Genomic DNA, 19,492 nt, shown 5'->3' on the forward strand with positions numbered 1-19,492 from the left:
CTCGCATTACTCCTGCTCCACCTTCGGGACTACGACGTGGAGGAAGAATCCCAGAGCGCAGATGTTATAGATGTGGGCAGCATGGGCATCTGCAATTCCAATGTCCAGGTGTTTGGAGGCAGAACAGCTACAGACCGCCTTTGCCTGTTCATTATCTACAGACCCCCTCAACAGGAGAAGAGCTGCATTCAGTCCCTGCAGACGTTCTTCTAGGAAATGATGTGGGAAATCTTCATTGCCACTTTGTCGGTGCGGTAACCAGAAGTCAAGCCAAGAGAGCAGCAAATGTGGACGTGTACAACCCATCCATGGAAATGAGGCCACCAGAACTGCTGTCACAGCCGGTGAGAGATTCTTCTTGTGGGGACAATGTGAGTGTTACTTGGGATAAAGTTCAGTTTAGACAAGAGGTAGATACTGACCCCACCCTAGCTAGTTTTAGAGCTCGAGCTGAGATAGGGCAGTTGGGGGAGAACGGGGAAAGAATTATCAGAGAAAATGGACTTCTGTAGTGAGTTCATTTTCCCCTTCACTACTGAGGCCCGATGAACTCCCTCTTCTGGTAAAGAAAGGTAGTGAGCCTGATTATCAAGCACCTGAGCCTAATGATGATGACTGGCTGAGTGGAGTGACTGACTGGATATAAGGCCGCCGACACCCTTCTGCCCTGCGGGTGATTTCTCTGTGGGATCCTTGGAGACCAGTCTGAATTCCTGCTCTTCTAAAGCTAAGTTTTCGGCTCTGCCTTTTGCATTTGTGCTTTGACTTTGTTTTGCTTTGTTTTTCTGGATTTCTGCCATTCCCTGCTGGGGTGAGCTGAATTCCTTTAGCTCTGTCTTCAGAAAGTACCTGAGTGCTGATATAGCTTTTGAAGCCTAGCTGCTTCAGGGTCTTTTTCCATATCAGCCTGTTGGCTTATGTCTTTGATAGGGTTTTGGCAGATTGCAGACAGCAACCTTCCTTTCCTGTCCTGTTTAGTTAGTTTGGGCCCCATCGTTTGCTCAGCCTATCTTTCTGTCTGTGTGAGTGTTTTTTCATCTTGCTTCACCGTCATTATATGTTGGGGGCTGCCTTTTACTTTGGGGTCTGCTCTGGGGCAGTTTAGATTTCCTTTTCTGTCTTTAGGCTATTTAGCTCTCCGGCTGTGATCGAGGGGTCTAGGGCACCGTAGGAACCCCCCACTGCTACTGCTAGTTGTGTTGATAGGTTCAGGGGTCTGCAATCTGATAGTTGCCAACTTCTCAGGTTTTCTGGACGTAGCTTCTATTTTTGTGTCTGCCTCCTACGGTGACTCTTTCATAACAGACTTCTGTATCGGGTTACCAATGCTGACTCCCTAGATAAGCCCTGGACTTATAGCAAATAGCTGATTGTTCCTCAGAAATACAGAATTCCCCTATTACACCTTGCTCATGACATTCCTACTGCTGGCCAACAAGGCAAAACCCGCACTGAGAGACGATTGACTCAATCTTTCTATTGGCCTGGGATTTCCCAAGCCGTAGCGCATTTCTGCCGAACTTGCGACATATGTCAGCGTAGAGGGCGACCCGGAGATCACCCAAAGGCACCCCTGCAACTGCTCCCTATAATAGAAGAACCCTTTCAAAGAGTAGCTGTTGATATCATTGGACCTCTGGCTAAACCAAGTAAATCTGGAAAGCAGTACATTCTCACTGTTGTGGACTATGCCACCCGATATCCAGAAGCTGTGGCCTTGTCAAGTATTTCTGCAGCCAAGGTGGCCGAGGCTCTGGTTACCATTTTCACCAGAGTAGGATTCCCCAGTGAGATCTTGTCAGACGAAGGCTCCCAGTTCATGTCGGAGCTGGTCCAGTGTCTGTGGCGCACCTGTGGAGTACGAGCGATCCGAATGACCCCGTATCATCCCCAAACAAATGGACTTTGTGAACGATTCAATGGCACTCTGAAGAATATGCTGAGGGCCTTCACTGACAGAGATTCAAACTGGGAGAAGTACCTACCCCATCTCTTGTTTGCCTATCGGGAAGTTCCCCAGGAGTCCACCGGGTTTTCCCCCTTTGAACAACTCTATGGAAGAAAGGTCCAAGGACCCTTTACCCTGCTAAAAGAATATTAGGAGGGACAAGTTGAAGATACAGGAGCCCCTGTTGTCCCTTATGTCCTAAAGCTGCGAGAAACCCTGGCTCAACTCGCTAGTTTAGCCCAGAGTCATGTGCGTATGGCTCAAACCAGACAGAAGGCATGGTATGACCGTAAAGCACGCTATCGGGAGTTTGTAGAAGGACAACATGTCTTAATGATTGTTCCCCATCGGCAGAATAAACTGCAGACAACATGGGAGGGTCCCTTCCGGGTTCTCAGAAAACTAAATGATACCAATTATCTTCTTGCTTCAGATGATCAGGGGCTAAGACAAAAGACTGTCCATGTGAATATGATTAAGGAGTACCATGACCGGAACCTTCCAATGATAGCAAACTGTCGGCTAGCTTCAGAAGACGGTCAAGAGAATGAGGACTCCCTACCTGATCTCGTGGAAGCAGCGAGAGCCCCATCCACTGTGGAACAGGTTCCTCTGGGAGATCACCTGGATTCCTTGCAGAAAAACCAGATGCTGGGAGTGCTTCAACAGAGACGGGCTGCTTTCTCATCCCAACCAGGTCGAACCACCGTCACCCAACATCATGTGGACACTCAGGGTATCCGTCCCATACAACAGGCTCCTTACCGGGTACCTGAATCTGTTCGAAACACCATGCAGCACGAACTGGAGGAGATGTTACAGCTTGGGGTAATCCAGGCCTCCCATAGCCCTTGGGCCTCTCCTGTGGTGTTAGTACCCAAGAAGGATGGGAGTACTCGATTTTGTGTGGACTATCGATGACTAAACGACCATACCGTCAGCGATCCTTACCCAATGCCCCGTATTGACGAACTTCTAGACCGACTAGCTGGGTCCCGATATGTCACTACCTTGGATCTCAGCAAGGGATTCTGGCAAATCCCTCTCACGGAGGAAGGGAGAGAACGGTCCGCTTTTATAACCCCCTTTGGTCTGTATGAATTTCTAAGCATGCCTTTTGGAATGAAGAATGCCCCGGCAACCTTCCAGAGAATGGTGGACCAGATCCTCCGGGGATGTGGTGACTTTGCTTGTGCCTACTTGGATGATATCGCCATCTTCAGCCAGACGTGGGAGGAACATCTGAATCAAGTAGCCATTATTCTTTACCTGATTCTTGCAGCCGGCCTAACCATTCGACCCGATAAATGCTAATTGGGGATGGGTGAAGTCCAGTACTTAGGGCATAGAGTAGGAGGAGGGAAGCTCCGTCCTGAACCTGCCAAAATCCAGGCTATTAGAGACTGGCCTGTACCCCAAACTAAGAAACAAGTTATAGCTTTTTTGGGCACTGCCAGTTATTACCGAAAATTTGTTTCTCACTTCAGCACTGTGGCCAAGCCTCTTACCGACCTGACAAAGAAAACGATGCCCCGGCTGGTGATCTGGACTCCAGCCTGTGATGAGGCTTTTAACCGGCTGAAGGACGCCCTGGTCTGCGACCCTGTTCTGGCTGCTCCAGATTACAAGAGGAGATTCATTGTGCAGACGGACGCCTCTGCTTATGGACTGGGAGCTGTCCTCAGCCAGGTGAATGCAGCTGGGGACAAACACCCCATCGCCTACCTTAGCAGGAAACTGCTGGACCGAGAAGTGGCCTATGCAACTGTTGAAAAAGAATGTCTGGCTGTAGTGTGGGCCCTTAGGAAACTAAGGCCGTATTTGTATGGACGAGAATTCACTGTCATTACTTATCACAATCCCCTCACCTGGCTGAACCGAGTCTCTGGGGACAATGGACGCTTACTACGATGGAGCCTGGCTCTGCAGCCCTATAACTTTACCATACAGTATAGAAGAGGCAGCCAACACCAAAATGCAGATGGACTGTCCAGGCAGGAGGAGCCCTGAGTCTGGTCAGCCATGCCTTTATGTACTTAACAAGAGACCTGTAGAGGTCCCTAGTGCGTACACATATTGGGAGGGGAAGGGATTGTCATGATTTGTAGTTTTGCCCTGTCCTGTATTTTGTATAATATGTCATTTAACTTTTCTCTGGTTGTATTTGCTGTAAATTAACCATGTCTCCTTCCCCCAATATTTTGCAATGTCTTGTGATGTACCTGGACCATAATCTAATTTAGGCTTGTGTCAACAGCTAGTGGAACTGTGGCTATTGTTTTCCTAAGCAGAAGATAACCTACAATACACATCCTGTAGACTAAGTGGAGCCCTTACATTTCTAGAATCTTCTGATGGACCAAACCATTGAATAGTAGGTGTGACCCCTACCCCCCTTCAGATGGGCTGATCCCAGGAGCCCTGACAATACATTCTTGTTTTAAGATCAGTTGTGATTTGAGTGTGGATGGGGAAGGAGTCACGAACTGAGTTGAGGCCAGCTCGTGACGTCCGTGGGATTGTGTGGAATCCTGTGGACTATTGCAAGGATTATTGTTATCGTATCTGGCACAAGGACTATCGTGAGGTGCCCGGATTTGTTTCCATTGTGTGGACTTATTGTGGACTTCTCATGGACTCCAAGGACATTATGGATATTTGATGTTGTATGCTCCCTGCCTTAATAAATCTCGTTGGATCGTCCCTCGACCTGTTGTCCCTTCTTGCTCTGTCGTATACCCCGTCACAGATAGATAGATAGATATTTCACTTGTTTTTTTAATAAAAAAAAGATCCAAAAATTATCCATCTTGGTCATTTGCAATCAGGCACATTGTTGTGTACAGAACTGTCTCAAACTGATTGTGTCACTGTCAGAGGTAACATCATCCTGCTGCAATTGAAATGAGTGATGTTCCATGTATTTCATAATGCCCTCTGCTGCCTCCCTACTCGTATGCGCGCCAGAGGCAAAGGAGGCCACTGTCATGATCCATGCTGGATCGTGACAGATATAAAGCACAGGTAACCTTTTTTTTTTTCTAAGCTGTGCTTAAGGTGGGTTTTTGCCCCCGGTGGCCATTAGGATTATTGCACTGTGGTGTCTTTTGTTCAAGTTTCCCCCCGGTGGTGGTGAGCGTCATTGCACTCTGGTTTCTTAGTTAAGTGCACATGATTAGAATGCAGGTGTGATTGCTGACTCTGCTATAAAAGAGTCACAGGTGTTGCAATCAGTGTTGGTGATAGTGTTCAATTCAACCATCCTTGGTGGAGGATGGAGCTGGAGAGCAGCTCGGACAGAGCTTGGTGGCAGCGACTCAGGAGGAGAGCTGCATGCTGGTGGTGGACTCTGTTGCCAGGAGCAAGTGCAACAGAGTAAAGCTAAGTGGTGTTTCCCTGTTTGTGATTTTTCCTTAGTGTGTATTAGTGCAGCGGTGGGGCCAGTGCCTGCGCCACCCAGCTCCCTAGCAAGGGATAGGTGTAGGGTGTGCTAGGGCGACAGGTTCGTGATCGGCGCCCGGTGCGGAACCGGCATAGGGAACGCTAGGAGCGTTAGGGACACTGACTCAGGGGAGTGCAGGAGGTCTCCACGTCCCGTGTCCCTATCGCAGGGCCCACCGTTGTAATTGTTTCCCTGTCCCCTTGTCTTGTTGTTTTAGTTACCGGCCTGCGAGCCGTGTCACACAGGACAATATCACGTGCCGCGTCCTGTTGTTCTAGTTACCGGCCTGCTGGTCGCGTCACACAGGATGGCTCCACGTGACAGCCAATTGTGACCAGCGCTTGCCCTGACGGCTGGTGTTAGTGTTGGTGTTGGTGATTCTTCTGCTGCTGTGAGCTGCTCCCCCATTCGTAATCATGATTTTTTTTCTTTTACACAGCCCTTCCGTTGCCACTTTTTCTTATACCATACAATTTGTAAATCACTATAATTAACTTTTGGCAATCTTTTCAGCCCCAATTATTCAATCCTTGCAAAAAAGGACATAATAACAAATAACAGGTAGCTAAGGTTCACGTATAAAATGTGGCAGAGGCCACGGTATAAGAATGACATGAATGATTGTAAACTTGGAGTAGTAAAACAGATGTGGAAACACAGGCAAGCACAGTTTCATATCTACATTAATAGATATTTTGTAATGGCCAAAAGTATAGGCACCCTTGAAATTGTTTAAAAAAATGAAGTATCTCTCACAGAAAGTAATTGCAATTACACCCGTTTTGTTATACACAGGTTATTTGCTTGGTGTGTATTGGAAAAAAAAACTGAGAAAAAAGGCAAATTGGACATAATTTCACAAAAAAAATGCAAAAATGGCACCTTTACAAAAATGTGGGTAAACAACTTTGTTTCAAGCATGTGATGCTTGTTCAAACTCACTTGTGGCAAGTAACAGGTGTGGACAATATAAAAATCTCATCTGAAATCAGATAAAAAGGGGAGAAGTCCAAATTTTGTACTGGGGCCCATCGGACTCTATTTATGCCACTGGATATTTCCCAAACTTTTTCAGCCCCTGAAAGTTCCGTAAAGATTAAGATACATCCCCTCTTACTTTGCCGAATAACACGGATATTTAGGACCTAGAACAAGTAGGATTTAGCTGTTTCTTAGTCATGTTTGTCTGACAACCACTGTCGTAGTGTATTGGCAATTATATTGCTTCTTCTCGTCTAACTTTTTCAAAAACACTTATAACTAAGAAATGTCAAAAGTTAATTTATTTCCAGGTTTTATATTTACTGTGAATTTTTTAATTTTTTTTAGAAAGGGGAAATGTTTTTTAACTGATCGTGTACTTTTTGACAAACTATTCATAGGTTGTGAGAAAACAGATGTATGGAAACTTTGTCCTACGTGGCCAGAGTCAGGTATAATGGGGTAATCACAGCTGATGCAAAGAGTTGCTCCGCACTAAGTGCCCCCATTGTAAGCAGGCTCAGAAGTGTTATCAGTAGGCCCGGCCGTCAATCAGTCCCATCGCCCCCTCTTCTTGGGTGGCCATTTCCCCTGTAGACCAAATAGATATTAGTCAGGTTGGTGTTAAGAAAACTTCCAGTAATTAGTGCCGGGGATGTGTATTTGAGGAGCTACATGATGTTTGTTTATCGGCCGTGTGTTTGTATATAGATCATCAGCCTGGCGAGGGGCGTACGTCCAGACCCCTTCCTCAAAAAATCTCAGACTACACCATATTTAGGGCTGAGAAAACCAAATAAGCTTTAGTGATCTCCATGGGAGGGCGAAATACAAAGATACCGTGTTACTAATAGCCAGGCTAGAAACTAAGGGTTTGAGGTAAAGGACATTACTGGGGTTGCCTCCTACGCTCTGCCAACCCTAAAATGTTCTACAACTTAACTCGTCAAAATGGAGATTATTTACAAAAAATGTCTCTCACCTTTGGAGGACATGTCCTGTCCTGCATCACAAAGACAATCCATTAATATAAATTGGCACTGTGTAATACCTAATTTCTCCTACGGGGATGCTGTGGGGAAATGAAATACTTAGAGCCTCCAGATTACAAATGATCGGTAGAGGTCACAGCTGAAGGATATATTGGGATTATCCTAATGTCAAGATACCCTTTTTTCTTCAAAGTGGAGGACCTCATTACTAGTGGAGATGCATCCTATACAGTATTTCACAAAAGTGAGTACACCCCTCACATTTTTGGAAATATCTAAATATATCTTTTTATGGGACAACACTAAAGACCTGACACTTTGATACAATGTCAATGTACAGCTTGTATAACAGTGAAAATTTGGTGTGTCCTGTAAATAAATCAACACACAGCCATTAATGTGTAAACCACTGGCAACTAAAGTGAGTACACTCCTAAGTGAAAATGGCCAAATTGTGCCCAAAGTGTGAATATTTTATATGGCCACCATTATTTTAAAGCATTGCTTTAACTCTCTTACACATGGAGGTCACTAGAGCTTTATCAGTGGCCACTTGAATCCTCATCCACTCCTCCATGATGACATCACAGAGCTGGTGGATGTTTAACGACTTGCACTCTTCCACCTTCCATTTGAGGATGCCCCATAGATGCACAGTAGGGTTTAGGTCTGATGGCATGCTTTGCCAGTCCAGCACCTTTACTTTCAGCTACTTTAGTAAGGGCAGAGGTCGTCTCGGAGTGTGTTAGGGGGTCTGTTGTGAGTTCATTCTCTGGTTCACCAGTTGTGAGTTCCCCTTCCATACTCCCTCTGGTGGTGACAGGAGGTGGTGAGGCAGGTTTGATCGGTGGAGGTCTGCCACCTGAGAATGAGGATGACTATTGGACCTCAGGATTCTCAGATTGGATTTAAGACAGCCAACGCCCTATTCAGTTGCTGGTGATTCCTTCTGGCTTGTCAGCTCTTGGTTTTCAGCTCTGTTCCAGTCATCTAAAGCTAAGTTTTTCTGCTAATGTTCACACTTGATTTTGTTGGTCTGTTCAGTTTTTTGTGTGGTCTGCCAGCCCCGGCTGGGGGCTGTGCTGAATTTCCACTCTTATTTATCAGTATTTTGCCAATTGGCTTTTTGTCCCTTACTAGTTCGGTCTGTTTTTGCTCTGTCTCAGAATATTTCAGAGTGCTGAAATAGTGGGAGAAGTCTAGTGACTTCAGAGTTAATTTTGTTATCAGAAGTGTTGGACATGATTTTTGTAGGGTTTTTTGCAGGTTGCAGACAGTGTCTTTCCTTTCCATTCCTGTCTAGTTAGTTTGGGCCCCATCATTTGCTCAGCCTATTTTCCTGCCTGTGTTTGTGCCTTCATCTTGTTTCACCATCAATACATGTGTGGGGGCTATCTATTCCTTTGGGGTCTGCTCTGGGGCAGTTAGTTTTCCTTTTTCTTGCTTTAGGCTTATTTAGTCCTCCGGCCGTGATGAGGCGTCTAGGAACATCGTAGGCACGCTCCACAGCTACTGCTAGTTGTGTGGTAAGATCAGGGATCTGCAATCTGCATAGTTACCAACCGCTCTGGTTTTCTGTGACTAAGCTTGTTTTGCTTTTTTCTTCTCGGTAACCCATTCATAACAGGGGTCGTTATCATGTTGGAATATTTCCCTGTGCCCGTTTCCAAGGGGAGGGGATCATGCTCTGCTTCAGAATGTCACAGTACATATTGACATTCATGGTTCCCTCAATGACCTGTGGCTCCTCACAGCTAGCAACACTGATGCAGCCCAAAACCATGACACTCCCACCACCATGCTTGACTGTAGGCAGGACACACTTGTCTTTGTGTTCCTCACCTGGTTGCCTCCACACATGCTTCACAACATCTGAACCAAATAAGTTTATCTTGATCTCATCAGAACACAGGACATGGTTCCAGTAATTCTTGTCCTTAGTCTACTTGTCATCAGCAAAGTGTTTGTGGGCTTCCTTGTGCATCATCTTTAGAAGAGGCTTCCTTATGGGATGACAGCCATGCAGACCAATTTGATGCAGTGTGTGACGTATAGTCTGAGCACTGGGGTGGACCCTCCAATCCCTGTAACCTCTGCAGCAATGTGTATGTTCTGAGCACTGACAGACAGACCCCCCCAACCCTTGTAACCTCTGCAGCAAAGTGTATGATCTGAACACTGTCAGGCGGACCCCCCAACCCATGTAACCTCTGCAGAAATGTGTATGATCTGAGCACTGACAGGCGGACCCCCCAACCCCTGTAACCTTTGCTGCAAAGTGTATGATCTGAACACTGTCAGGCGGACCCCCCAACCCCTGTAACCTCTGCAGCAATGTGTATGGTCTGAGCACTGACAGGCGGACCCCCCAACCCCTGTTACCTCTGCAGCAATGCTGGCAGCACTCTGGATATGATGCTGAGTGCGGGCACTCAACTTCTTCGGTTGACCATGGCAAGGCCGGTTCTGAGTGGATCCTGTCTTGTTGAACCCCTGTATGGTCTTGGCCATCGGGCTGCATCTCAGGTTCTCACCGTGTAATACTCATGTTTGGAATCTGATCTCTGTTTGCGGTGTTTTTTCACTTTTCTTGATTTATTGAAAAAAAATTAATAAAAATCATAATAATTCCTTTAATGACTCTGATGCAAGTGACATTCAATTTTGAGTGCGACTGTCTACCCGTTGACTTTTACCTGTGGTATATCCACGCTCAGTCGGCACCTCCTCCTACAGCACGAGTGCGCGTCTTTATTTTTTCTATTTTTTCTATCTCTCAGGTTCAGGGTGTTGGCAATCTTCTTATAGCCTCGGCCATCTTTATGTAGAGCAACAATTCTTTTTTTCAGATCCTCGGAGAGTCCTTTACCATAACTAGCCGTGATGAACTTCCAGTGACCACCACATTTACCACCCCTGCTCCCCATTCACACCTGAGACCTTGTAACACTGAGTCGCATGACACTGTAGAGGGAAAATGGCTTATTGGGCACAATTTTGCCATCTTCACTTAGGGGTATACTTACTATTGTTGCCAGCTGTTTAGACATTAATGGCTGTGTGTTGAGTTATTTAGAGGGCACCAAATCTACACAAGCTGTACACGGACTACTTTACATTTTATCACAGGGTCAGATCCTCAGTGTTCTCACATGAAAGATAGAATAAACTATTTTCTAAAATATGAGGGGTGTACTCACTATTGTGAGATACTGTACTGTATGTTCAAGGGCTGTAATACTGACCTCTTACCTTACCACATGATGCTTAATTCTAGGTGTCCAGTAGGTCGCTTACTCTATGGTCTATATATCAAGGACCACATTGGTGGTGGGTGACCTCACCGTGGGATGCAATGCTGGAGATATTTTCCTCACACGTCTCACTTGCTCTATTTCAGTCCGTTCATGACACATTTTTTTTTGATCTGTGTAATCTTGAAGGAAGTGAAGGTGGAGCAGATTTTACACTTTGCTCCCATAACGAGCTGTGCACCATGTGGCAATAATTAGGCATTTTTCATTTTTGACAAGCTGAATTACTCTAGGTCAATTAAACACATTTCACATCAACCATTTACTTAACTGGAGATCATGGGCTCAATCAGAACGTACGTGGAAATGATCCTCGGTGCAAAAAGTGGCCGCCTTGAAATGTCTTCACCTCTGAAATGATTAACATCAGGAGAAGGCCTAAGCCTGGAAGTTGCTCCGTAAGGACGGGTGTCAGAGCGGAGGAAAGACTACGCTGGCTGAGTGGATTTACTTTTACCGCTGGTCTTTAATGTCTTGGGGGCTCTTAAGAAGAGGTCACCTTAAGGTCTTCCATGAATTTGCTCAGAAATTTCATTCTTATTAATTACCTGATATCTCACCTGGTACTGAACTATTATCAAAATGTGTATCGTGCAATTGGCCAACTGGGCAGGTCAAAAGGACCTGACATATGGCATGGAGACTCACTCAGACCTGTCCAAGCTTGGTCAAAAGATGGATCCCAGGAAAGGCAAAAGGAGCTGAGGGCACAGACAGTTCTGCACTTTATAATTTTTAGGCTCAAGGCCACCAGTAACCTTCATCAACAGTTAGTTTTCACCTCATACAAAATACATTTATAAGATTTCAAAAAGCATTTTCATTGACCAGTATGGTAATATACACTCACTGGCCACTTTATTAGGTACACCATGCTAGTAAGGGGTTGGACCCCCTTTTGCCTTCAGAACTGCCTCAATTCTTCGTGGCAGAGATTCAACAAGGTGCTGGAAGCATTCCTCAGAGATTTTGGACCATATTGACATGATGGCATCACACAGTTGGCGCAGATTTGTCGGCTGCACATCCCTGATGCGAATCTCCCGTTCCACCACATCCCAAAGATGCTCTATTGGATTGAGATCTGGTGACTGAGGAGGCCATTTGAGTACAGTAAACTCATTGTCATGTTCAAGAAACCAATCTGAGATGATTCGAGCTTTATGACATGGCGCATTATCCTGCTGAAAGTAGCCATCAGATGTTGGGTACATTGTGGTCATAAAGGGATGGACATGGTCAGCAACAATACTCAGGTAGGCTGTGGCGTTGCAATGATGCTCAATTGGTACCAAGGGGCCCAAAGAGTGCCCAGAAAAAATTCCCCACACCATGACACCACCACCACCAGCCTGAACCGTTGATACAAGGCAGGATGGATCCATGCTTTCATGTTGTTTACGCCAAATTCTGACCCTACCATCCGAATGTCGCAGCAGAAATCGAGACTCATCAGACCAGGCAACGTTTTTCCAATCTTCTACTGTCCAATTTCGATGAGCTTGTGCAAATTGTAGCCTCAGTTTCCTGTTCTTAGCTGAGAGGAGTGGTACCCAGTGTGGTCTTCTGCTGCTGTAGCCCATCTGCCTCAAAGTTCGACGCACTGTGCGTTCAGAGATGCTCTTCTGCCTACCTTGGTTGTAACGGGTGGCAATTTGAGTCACTGTTGCCTTTCTATCAGCTCGAACCAGTCTGCCCATTCTCCTCTGACCTCTGGCATCAACATGGCATTTCCGGCCACAGAACTGCCGCTCACTGGATTTTTTTTCTTTTTCGGACCATTCTCTGTAAACCCTAGAGATGGTTGTGCGTGAAAATCCCAGTAGATCAGCAGTTTCTGAAATTCTCAGACCAGCCCTTCTGGCACCAACAATCATGCCACGTTCAAAGGCACTCAAATCACCTTTCTTCCCCATACTGATGCTCGGTTTGAACTGCAGGAGATTGTCTTGACCATGTCTACATGCCTAAATGCACTGAGTTGCCGCCATGTGATTGGCTGATTAGAAATTAAGTCTTAACACACAGTTGGACAGGTGTACCTAATAAAGTGGCCAGTGAGTGTATATAGTAATATGGCCTTCTTTCTTCTCAGTAACGATCATAAGCTCCGCTCATGTGGTCTACCAGTTTCTTTATCTGGTGACGCTGATCACAGAGGTGATTGTTCTCCGTCACTGTAAATCTCCTGTATAAGAAGGGCCACAAGTTCTCAGAAGGATTTAGGTCCGGTAAGGAAGGGGCCGGGTCATTATTCTCCATCTTTAAGGCACCGAACAGTAGAGACTTTGATGTTGCGATGGAGAATTGTCCTGCAGAACAATCCTGGTTGTCTGGAGAGATGCAGACTTTTTTATGTATCACTGCTGGAAGAAAGTGTCTTCTAAAATCTGGCAGGAGGTTTGGGAGTTGATGTTGAGTCCATCTTCAACCTGATAAGGTCCAACAACCTCATCTCTAATAATCCCAGCCCATAGCAGTGCCCACCTCTACCTCGCTGGTGTCTGAGGGGAAGTGGAGATCTGTGCCCGTTACTGATCCGGGCACAGATCCATCCATCTGGTCCAACCAGAGACACTCATCTCATCAATCCATAAAACCTGTGAACAATCTGTATCTGATGTCTCTTGGCCCGGGCTTGACGTTTCTCTTTCTGCTTCTTGCTCAGTGATGGTCGAGCTCAGCCTCCTCACCTCAGTCGTGTCTCACAGAACTAAACACCTTGTGCTTCTGTGCTTTGCTCAGTGGTGGTTGGGCTCGGCCTCCTCACCTCAGACGTGTCTCAGAGCACTGAACACCTTGTGCTTCAGTGCTTTACTCAATGGTGGTTGGGTTCAGCCTCCTCACCATGGACTTGTCTCGGAGCATTGAAAACTTAGTACTCCTGTATCTTGCTCAGTGGTGGTTGGGCTCAGCCTCCTCACTTCGGACGTGTCTCGGAGCACTGAACACCTTGTGCTTCTGGCCTCCTGGAATATGACGGCACTGGAGGATAATGGCTTGCTGGTCGCTACATGTCTGATTTTTTTTTTTGTATCTTTGGACGTTAATCTGCGGCTTTTTCTCCCAACTCGTTTTTTCTCCCTACTGACTATTTCCAACAAAACTTTTGATAGTTCTGCTCTTGCCCCAATATCTGACAATTTCAGGAGCTGTCTCTTCTGTAAGACTGGGAACAATTTTTGACTTTTCAGAGTTTATTAAATCACCTTTTGACCTATTTTGCCTGAGAAAAACAAGTTCCTGATAATTGTGCACACCTTCATATAAATAAAGGGCGTTGTATCCTTCGGCCGCACCCTCATCATTACGCAAATACTCATCACCTGATCTTCTTCATCCAATCAGCATTTATGTTTATACAGTTCAGAGGTGGAAAATCTGCATATAAATGATGATCTGGTCACAATACTTACTGCCTAATAACTCTGCACACAGTGCATCAGTCATTTGAGGATATCCTATATACAATGACCACAGACGATGTTCCTCAAAGTTTTTAAAATCTTATGTTATCATTAAGGATACATACAATTTTAAAATTCCCATTTAATACAAAAATGAAATGCAACAAGATTAATAGGGCCAAAGTTTTAAGAAGGTGATTGTGAAACATTACAGGAGACCTGTGGGATGTATTACTGTTACATTAAGGAGTAACTTAACTTTAAATTTTTATATAATTTTGTCTAGCATGGAAAGTTTCAGAAAATTGCAGAACACTTGCTATCGGCTGAACTCGATGGACATCAGTCTACCTTCAACCTTAAAAACTCTGAAACTATTATGGGATTTATCTTAATTTCTGTAAATAAAAATTGCATGTAAGTGGTTCAAAAATCAAAAGGAATTTCCCTAAGTCTACAAATATGTGAAACCTTCAGCTGCATCGATATGAGGACGTTCTCATTTATAGAACGGATGATGCTATCATCTGTACTCCCCATGAGTGCATTCTGATATCAAAGCAGCTGAAGGCAGGAAAACAGACTGGGGGAAAAGCAGAAGTTTGAAAGTCAGTTACAGGTGTTTTTTTTACAGGAATAAAAAAAAAATTCACTAATAAAATATTTTGGAAAGTTTCATACCTTTCCATGCTGGACAAGCTTATTACTAACAAATGAAACTTTTAGTTATTCTTCAAACATTTTATAATTTGGAATCTAGTGCTCCAAAAACCTCCTGAGAGGCCACCCATGAAAATTCTATATATAAAAAATTGAGTCAACAGCATGCAGCATCAAATCTTTGGCAGAAAATATTACCAAAATATTATAAAACTCCAAATGAGCTTGGAGATGACCTGAGGTTTCCAGAGATGTTGAAAGCACAGAATGAATAGAAAACAGCAATTTTCAGTTCCCGAGGATCTGACAGTTTGAAAATCTCATAAAACTATAGCTCCAATGGAACCTCATAACACATAATATGGGTGCTGCCATGGGTGCGCACAAACCCCCCAAATTTGTCATATGTTTGAGATATATCTACAGTGTATTGACTCTGTTTCCTTAATATTTGTGGCCAAATTCAAGACTTCAGGATGGGTCACGAGATGCACTTTTATTTTTCTACTGGCTTCAATTCCACCATTGAGATGTCTTAAAAAGTGGATGTTTCAAACCCCTAATTTTTTAACTTTAGAGAAAAAAAATGTTAATCATAGTCATAATGCCTCAGTATATGCTCGGCTCCCCATCATCCCCATCATCCAGGCTCTTCTACTATGGAGTAGTTACCATGTTGTGTCTGGAAATCCTCAATTTGTCTTTCATTCATGATGTCGTACATATGCTTCTTATTTGTGGAAGGAGGAAAGGAAACTTTATTCCAGGAACATCGAGCCTCTGGATATTTTGCTCCAATCACAAAATATTCTCCATGTTCCGTTCTTGCAGCTTATGCACTCATTGCTACTGATGGTGGAGAAGAAACACCTGGCCCATCAACCCCAACTGATGTATATTACAGGGCACTGGTATGAATAAACTTACATATAACAGAAGAGGAAAGAAGATCCATCATACAAGAGCGAGAAATACAGAATATTCCACCTAAATCAGGAAGCTGAACACCTGCAAAGTCATAAGTCAATGCTTCTTGTACATATGGCAGGCAGTATTATAGTAATTACATTCTTGTACATAGGAGCAGTATTCTAGCAGTTTTATTCTTGTACATAGGGGCAGTATTATAGTAGTTATATTCTCGTACATAGGAGCAGTATTATAGTAGTTATATTCTTGTTCATAGGAGCAGTATTATAGTAGTTATATTCTTGTACATAGGGGCAGTATTATAGCAGTTTTATTCTTGTACATAGGGGGCAATTTTTATTGTATAAAACCCACAAATACAATTAAAATAAACAGAATTCTTCCTTAATACAAAACACAAATTCTCATGAATGCATCAGACAATAATTATAGAACTAAATTAATACATTAGGAATAAAGGTAACTTAGGGTTCACTCCTGTGGAAGGAAGAATATGAAATAAACACTTTTAGTAACACGATCATGTTATTATCCCACAGACACATTCCTCCATAGTTTCTCATTACTCTGACTTTTCTTTATCTCTATCGCTCTTATCCATCTGAGCTCGGACAGTATCTTTGTGGCTGCGGTGACGGGATGGAAGGGCTCGCTGTGGAGGGACACTCGGGTTCTCATGTGCCAGTGGTAATACTTAATGGTGGTAATGATCAGGTACATTGTCCCCCTGTCGATGTTACCGTCAGTGGATGGGACTCCATAGATAATGTCAGGGTATTTCAGGGACAGCAGTCTGGGGATTTTCAGCTTGGTCGATACTTCCGTCCATATTTCCCTACTTCCCCAGCAATCACAAATAAAATGCTCCATGGTTTCCTCTTGCTGACAACCAAGGGGACAGGTCCGATCCAAAACACTTAAATATTTTAAGTTCCCCTTCACAAAGAGCTTCCCATGTAGCGACAGCCAAGCAATGTCAAAAAACTTTGCTGGAAGTCGCCTCCCGTTGAGGAATCGGAGACTGTCCTGAAGAGTCTTGGTGGCACAATCCCTTAAGGCCAGTGGAGAGTGGAAGAAAGTCCTACATATATGAGCACACAGATCTTTCCTCGTATTACTCTCAATGTAGGACTTCTCCAGTCCCCACTTCCTGACACACTTCAGACCATATTCCAGATACTGGGGGAGGTGGTCACCTGTCCATCTCCTCCTCTTGAGACTGCCGCCTCGCACCCAAGATTCCGCAAAAGGCAATATCCAATACCTGATACTATTCGCCCACAGGGAGCTACTGTTTGAATCCATGCTCCCAAAATTTACTTTCAGAAACAAGGAGTCAAAGAAAACCCTTGGATTCAACATATCCAGCCCGCCCTCACTCCGCTGTAGGTACGTTATTCCCCTCTTTATCAGGTTCATCCTGTTCCCCCACAAGAGCTGGAAGAACAGGCTGAGGAGCCTCGCCGAGAAGGATTCTGGCAAAGGAAAAACGACAGAGACATACAAGAAGACGGGGACCAGGTAAGTCTTCAACATAGCAACCCTTTCTCTGTAAGTCAGCCTCCAGTTCTTCCATCGCTGAACCTTTGCATTTCCGGTCTCCAATTTTTCCTCCCAATTTAGGCTGGCATTATCTTCCCTCCCAAATTTAACCCCTAAGATCTTAATATGGGTGGAGGCCTTAACAAACTGCGGCAGATCAAAGTCTGGGTCAGATTGCAATGTCCACAGAGCTTGACTCTTCTCAAGGTTGACCAGAGACCCGGAGGCCCCTGAGTAACTTCTGATGGCCGCAGACAACATCTGCACCTCATGAGGATTAGATATCACCAGCGTCACATCATCCGCGTAGGCAACCACCTTCAGAGGCAAGCAGTGGGGGACCGGCACCCCCCAAAAGTTACACTCCTGCAGTGACCTCAAAAACGGGTCTATGGCAAAAACATACAGGAGTGGACTCAGCGGGCAGCCCTGTCTCACCCCCGCCTCAACTCCAAAAGTGCCACCCTGCCAACCATTAATCAGAGGAAAGCTCACCGCCTCTCTGTACAAAATCTTCAGCCAATCCACAAATTGTCCTGGAATACCGTACTTTGACAAAGTGGCCCACAGATAATCATGATCAACTCTGTCAAAAGCTTTAGCCTGGTCCAGACTGACAACATATCTCCCACACCGCAGAGCTTTACATCTCTCAAACATCTCCCGTATCGAGATGACTGCTCCAGAGATGTTCCGCCCTTTTACCGTGCCAAACTGAGAGCCTACCAACAGTGCCGGGGACAAACAGACTAACCTAGAAAACAGGATCTTTGCCAGAATCTTCCTGTCAACATTCAAGAGGGCAATTGGCCTCCAGTTCTTGATGTCGCTCGGCTCCTTACCTTTAGACAGCAGAATTAATGAGGACACTCTCATGGATGGGGGCATCAGGTGATTTTCTAGACAATTTTTGTAAACATCCACAAGAATTGGAGCCAGGAGGTCTCTGAATTCCTTATAAAATTCTGCTGTTATACCATCCGGACCTGGTGCCTTCTTCAGATGTAACTTATCAATGGCCTCCTTAACCTCCTCCACCGTTAATTCTGCTGTCAAAGGAGAAAAGTCCAGATCATTAGTATCAGGCGCTGGAGTTGCCTCCAAGAACTGAGTCATTTTATGTTTATCCAAAGCCTTCCTCTGAAACAAGTCAGTATAATAAGATTTCACAACCCCCAGGATACCCTCCCGAGATTCCTGCAATACACCCTGGGAGTCAATGAGACCTGTGACCAATTTATTGGCCACCCGCTCCCGGCAATTCTCAAAGGGATCAGGTGCCCCTAAGACCCCATAATCCCGTTCAAGAACCAAGGAGGTATACCTGCTGTACTGATACTGCCTTATCTCAGATTTCAACCGGTCGATCTTCTCTTTGTTACCCCCGCCCTCCGAATAGAGTGACTCCAATTCTTTGCGCAGCCTTAGGTACTGGCTATACTTACTCCTGCCTTTCTTAACTGACAGTCTCTTCAAGAGGTATCTGATATCATCCTTGACGTCCTCCCACCAGTCGGCCATGTTGTCATAGAAGTCCACTCTCTGTAGATGACCCTGCAAAAGGGAGTGGACACAACTCTGGACAGAGACATCATGGAGGAGGCTAGAATTGAGTCTCCATAACCCCCTACCAACATCAGCTCGCTTAGTGGCCCCTAGGCAGAAATATAGGGCAAGATGGTCTGAGTATGGGACGACTCTCTCACTCATGGCACCAATCACTTCCATGGGACTTACTAAAGCCAGATCTATTCTACTGCTTCTATTGGAGCAGGAATAGGTTAATTTTGGCTTTCGTCCTCCCCGTTTAAAGACGTCACCTAATCCGGCCTGCAGGACTATGTTATTCAAGATCCTACCATCCCTCGTCACGGTTCTACCTGAGGAGCTGTCACCAGATGTCAGTATGGCATTAAAGTCCCCCACCATTATCACTGGAAGAGAGGTGAACAGATAAGGCTTGACATCATTAAATAACTGTATCCTGTCAGTCACTGTCTGTGGCCCATAGATGTTAATAAGCCGGAGTCGCCTCCCTTGGACAGTGACTTCCAGGACCAGACACCTTCCCATAACCACCTCCGTCATCCTGTGTACTGTCACATCCCTGGTGTTAAACAGAATGGCGACCCCGGCGTACGGCTCCACAGCCAGTGACCATTCCCTCTCAGCCTCCCTCATGAGCCCCTGAGTCGTCAGCCGCGTCTCCTGCAGAAAGATGACATCTGCGTCCAGGTATCGGAGATGGTCATAGACAGCGTGCCTCGTCCTCCTCA

General features: G+C 45.1%; 1 long non-coding RNA gene across 2 annotated transcripts in view; it reads left to right on the forward strand.

Moving 5' to 3' along the window:
• LOC141048702 (uncharacterized) overlaps positions 1-16,051 on the forward strand; it is an 83,230-nt gene extending 67,179 nt beyond the window's left edge. For both annotated transcript variants that reach the window (XR_012220115.1, XR_012220116.1), the window contains exon 4: positions 15,576-16,051. This is a non-coding gene — a long non-coding RNA (uncharacterized lncRNA). The remainder of the gene's footprint in view (positions 1-15,575) is intronic.
• The last annotated feature ends 3,441 nt before the right edge of the window (positions 16,052-19,492 follow it).

Source organism: Dendrobates tinctorius, unplaced genomic scaffold (assembly GCF_039654945.1).
Source record: "Dendrobates tinctorius isolate UK_male_01 unplaced genomic scaffold, ASM3965494v1 ptg000138l, whole genome shotgun sequence".
NCBI lineage: Eukaryota > Metazoa > Chordata > Amphibia > Anura > Dendrobatidae > Dendrobates > Dendrobates tinctorius.